This window comes from Equus caballus, chromosome 11, assembly GCF_041296265.1.
Source record: "Equus caballus isolate H_3958 breed thoroughbred chromosome 11, TB-T2T, whole genome shotgun sequence".
Taxonomy (NCBI): domain Eukaryota; kingdom Metazoa; phylum Chordata; class Mammalia; order Perissodactyla; family Equidae; genus Equus; species Equus caballus.
The window spans coordinates 3,134,344-3,139,563 of record NC_091694.1 but is presented as its reverse complement, the minus strand read 5'-3'; the positions used below and the strand labels follow the sequence as shown (position 1 = coordinate 3,139,563).

Below are 5,220 nucleotides of genomic sequence, written 5' to 3'. Positions count from 1 at the left end.
GTCTTAATACTCTCGGCTTCTCTACATTTCTCTATTTTTCTCTATTTCTTGCTCTCCCTCTCCTTACCCCGTTTCTCTCCATGTGCTGGGATCAGTGTCTCTTCTAACAGATGCACTTACGGAGGGCAGGGGGGCATTACAACATCCCTCCAGAGGAAGGAAGACCCCCTGCAGGGTTCAGGCAAATGCCCGGGGAGGGCTGTAGCTGCCCCAGCTTGAGTCATGGCCGTGCCCAGGCCAGGAGCTGCGTAAGCTCCAGGACAGATGCCCACCCCACCCCCAACACACACAACCACATGGAGAGGGCAAAGGTCAGCACTCCAAACAGAGGTGGGTGCTCTCCTAAGAAGCGGAGGGAGGGAGCCACACACCAAATACAGCCTGTCCCGACGCCAGACTCAACATCGAGACATCAAGAGGGTGAGCCCGGTGCTCTGAGGCCGACCTGCCCCTGCCCCTGCGTCTGTGATTCCTCAGAAAGAGGCACTCACGTCTCCGGTGCAACTGTACCCTTCTCAGATGCTCCAGCTCCAACAGTTGTCACCTGCTGCATTTCAATGCTGCCCTTCCTGGATTAAAATTCGTGAAGAGAAAAACTTGATGGGCTGTCAACTTTATTAAGATGCAATGGCCTTCATTGTCCTGTTTCATGATTTTTTTTAAATTAAACCAGCACCTCTTCACTTTTCTTCTTTCTCATTCTTTCTCCCTCTCTTAATCAAAAAGTCTGTTCTTCTCAAGTCTGCCCCCGCCACCCACCTGTCCGAATTTGTGTCCAAGTTCAGAAATGCTGACTGTAACAGTGATACGTGCTCATCACAGAGATTTTGGAAAACACAGACAAGTATAAGAAGGAAAGAAAAATTAACTTTAATCTCACATTCCAGTGATAGCTCTGCAGTATTTGTATTGTTTCTTTCCACTCTTCTTTCCGTGCACATATGCACAGGGATTTTCATAATATTGAGACCACACAGAATATATTTCTATAATCTGCTTTCTTCATTCAACATTACACACGGTTTCTACCCCGCCATTTAAAAGATCTTTTAAAACTTGAATTTTAAGGATTGCAAAGAATTCCCTTGTATGAACACACCACGCTCTACTGAAGTCAGCTGCCTGCTGATGGACATCGAGCTGTCTCCAATTTATTTATAAGCTCTACTGCGGTGAACACGTTGGTACATAAATAAATCTTTCTGTGCATCTCTGATTATTTTTTTATTTCCTCAGGATCTTCCCTAGGTGTGGAATTACCTAATAAAAGGGCATGAGTGATTTCCAGGATCTGGAATCACATGGGGAAATTGCTTTCCAGAAACACTGAAGTCATTTACACTCCCACCCCCGGTGCCTGAGTGCCCATTTCCCTGCGTGCTCCCCCAAATTTTACCAGGGCCTTTTAAACTGATTTTTAATTTAATTGAGGACTTGAGGGTTTAAAATCACAATACGCTCTGTCTTGGGATGAATTTGCCCCACACACGTCTTCAAACTACTCATTTTTATGGGTAAGGCTGGGGTCCCAGTTCTGTGCCAGACTTTGTGGCAGATACATGGACTCACCAATTTCATTCGTGCCCTTGGGGATCTATCCCCTGATGGGAAGAAATTTAAACCAAGAAACAATTAAGAACAACATTTACATTAAATAAACCAAGAAACCCACATTTTCTTGCAGGAGGTCATCAAGCTGGAAAGACCTGAAGGAGCTGCTTAAAGTGCGAAGGGACGTCTTGTGCACCTGCTGTAAGTTGCAGCAATTCTTCCCAGGGGGCATTTTGGCAATTCATGTCAGACTCACAAAAATGCTTGGATGTTTTCATGGGATTTTCAAACTGAAAAGAGAGATAGACTTTGATCACAGGAATCATGCTGATGAAGCTACAAGGAAACAGGCTGGCATGCACGCTGGCCTATATTGCCCCCTGGTCTATACTGCCCCCTGGTAAATACAGTCCCTCTGGTATATACTGCCTCTTAGTATATACTGACTCCTGGTATATACTGCCCCCTGGTATATATTACCCCCTGGTAAATACTACCCTCTGGTATATACCGATCCCTGGTATATACCACCCCCTGGTGTATACTGATCCCTGGCATATACTGTCCCCTGGTATATACTGACACCTGGCAGAAACTGCCTCCAGGTATACTCTGCCCACTGGTATACACAGCCCTCTGGTGTATACTGCCCCCTGGCATATACTGACCCCTGCTATATACTGCCCCCTGGTAAATACTGACCCATGGTATATACTGTTTCCTGGTAAATACTACCCCCCTGGTATATACTGATCCTTGGTAAATACTGCCTCTTGGTGCACTCTGCCCACTGATATATACTTCCCCCTGGTATATATTGCCTACTGGTGTATATTGCCCCACCCATGGCATATACTGCCCTTTGCTATATACTGACCTGTGGTATATACTGACCTGTGGTATATGCTGACCCCTGGTATATTCTGCCCACTGATACATACTGCCCTGTGGTATATACAGCCCCCTGGTATATATTGCCCTCTTGGTATATATTGACCGCTGTAAAGACTGTCCCCTGGTAAATACTGACCCTTCGTACATACTGACCCCTGGTATATACTACTCTCTGACATATACTGCCACCTGGTTATACTGCTCCCTAGTTTATATTTCCCCCTGCTAAATACTGTCCCCCTGGCATACACTGACACTTGGTAAATACTGCCGCCTGGTATATGCTAATCTCCAGTATATATTGACCCCTGTATATACTGGTATTTACTGACCCCGGTGCAGAACACCCCTGGTACATACTATCCGCTGGTGTATGCTGTCTGGTACATACTGTCCCCTGGCACACACTGTCCCTCTGTCGTGCTGTCCCCTGGCACACAGGGCACCTGCCATCCATCTGCAGGGCCCATGGCAGTACATGAACTGCTTGTACCATCGTCTCAGCAGTGGGACCCTGGACCTGGCATCTTTCTCCTCCAGGTGAGGCTGATGTGTGTTCTGTGTGCAGTGGAAGCTTTAGGGGTGAGCCTCAATCTGCCAGCTGCCTCTCCTGCCGGTGGTCAGGTGGCCTCCAATGAGCCCGATGGATGAGCACGGCTCAGTCCCAACACTTATCCTAGAGGCTTCTAAGCCTCTCCTGCCCCAGCCCCCCGTACCCCGAGTCCCTCCCCAGCCAGCTCCACCTTTGAGTGGCAGGCAGGACCTTCTTCACTCAGTCAACAAGTTTTCGAGTCTATGACGTCCCAGGCCAAGACTGCTCCAGACAGCGAGGCCACCGCAGTGAACCAGCCAGACCAAACTTGCTGGCCTCTCGGAGTTCAGGGCCCAGCCACGCTGGCCACACAGCTTTACAGCGAGCCTTGCATCAGGCAGTGTGAGTCCTGCTTGGTTCTTTTTGGAGATTGTTTTGGTGGTTCCAAGTCCTTCGCATTTCCCTACAAATTTTAGAATTAGCTAGTCAATTTCTTTCCTTCTTTTAAGCACATTGAGATTTCGATTGGGATTGTGTTAAATCCTTGGGTTGATTTGGGGGGAATCGACATCGTAAAAACGGCCAATCTTCCAGCCCATAAACAGTCTTCTTTATTTAAATCTTCTTCAGTTTCTCTCAGCAACAAAGAAATCAGAATATATTGAGGGAGATCAGAGCCTAAATACTTTTATTATAGGAAAATCTTGTAAACTTTGAGTTTTAAAAAACAGATTAAACTATAAAAAAGATCAAAGTAATCCATGAGCTCACGGGGCCAGCCTGGTGGCGTAGTGGTTAAGTTCACATACTCCGCTTCGGCGGCCCAAGGTTTGTGGGTTCGGATCCTGGGCGCAGACCCACACACCATTTGTCAAGCCATGTTGTGGCAGCATCCCACATATAAAGTAGAGGAGGACTGGCACAGATGTTAGCTCAGGGACAATCTTCCTCAAGCGAGAAGAGGAAGATTAGCAACAGATGTTAGCTCAGGCCAATCTTCCTCACCAAAGAAGAAAAAAAAAATAGATAACTCAGGAAACAGTACTTTATATAAACTTGTATACACACAAAGTAAAAAATTCCAAACAGTCACATGGCCATAAACTGACCATTAAAACGCTCTTCCCTTCCCCCAAAGATTATCCATGTTGTGGGTATCCTTTCGGAAAATTTGTATACACCTACCAGCACACAAATTCCTTTTGGTTGCACAACAGAAACAATACCATATACATTTGTAGACAGTTAAACAGGGGGCCCCAAAAAGACGTGTCCAAGTTCTAACCCCCGGTCCCCGTAAATGTGACCTTATTTGGAAATGGGGTCTTTGTAGATGCGATTAAGTTAAAGATCTCAAGAGGAGACCATCCTGCGCTTAGGGTGGGCCCCAAATCCCAGGACTGGTGTCCTGTAAGAGAAAGGAGAGGGAAGTTCGAGACACAGGGAAGAAGACCGAGCAAAGACAGGCAGAGGATGGAAGGGCGCCCACTACAGGCAACGGCCGCAGGAGCCAAAAGAGGTAGGGTCCTTCCCCAGAGCCTTGCCAAGGAGCGCAGCCCTGCCGCATCTGCGTTCAGACTTCCAGCCTCCAGAACTGTAAGAAAATAAATTTCTGCTGTTTTAACTCACCAAGTTAGTAGTAATCAGCGTGTGGTGGCAGCCGCAGGATACTCGTGCAATATTGCTCCACACTCAGATGTTTCCACGTAGTAACACACCACCTTGGAGAGCCTATGTGCCCACTTGGCTGGTTATCGTCCCTGATTGCTCAAACACTCATCTAGGAGTTTCTGTGAAGGTGTCCTGTAGCTGTGGCAACATCTGCAGTTGATTGCAAATTCAGATTATCCTGGATAATCTGGCGGGTCTGATCCCATCCGTTGAAAGACCTTGAGAACAGAACCGAGATTTCCCGGAAGAAGAAGAAATCCCACCTATAGACCACAGCCTAGCTGCCCAGAGTCCCAGCCTGCCCTTCCTGACGGCCAGCTCTATGCCTTCCAACTTGCCCAGGCAGCCCCTGCAAGGGCAAGAGCCAATTCCTTGCAATAACTGTCTCTGTGTACTGGAATGTCTGTTATCGGTTCTGCTTCTCTGAAGGACCCTGACTGATACAACCTCTGCCCCCAAATGAGGCTAGGGGCGCTGCTCTGTGCTTTCCCAGGCCCCGTACTTCCTTGCCCTCATTGAGCAAAGGCTCTGTGGTCATTGCTGGCTCAGGCCACTGCCCGCCCTGCTCCCAG

The 5,220-nt window shown here is 47.7% G+C and overlaps 1 long non-coding RNA gene across 2 annotated transcripts; it reads right to left on the bottom strand.

The window, feature by feature from the left end:
* Positions 1 to 847: 847 nt before the first annotated feature.
* On the bottom strand, positions 848 to 4,743 carry LOC138916344 (uncharacterized). Of its 2 annotated transcripts, none has more exons than XR_011423544.1 (3): positions 4,607 to 4,743; positions 3,189 to 3,440; positions 848 to 1,841 (listed from the first exon to the last, which is right to left on the bottom strand). It is a non-coding gene; the product is annotated as an uncharacterized lncRNA (long non-coding RNA). The 2 variants fall into 2 exon arrangements; XR_011423545.1 differs by having other exon boundaries at positions 3,189 to 3,973; positions 4,607 to 4,660.
* Between the last annotated feature and the right edge of the window lie 477 nt (positions 4,744 to 5,220).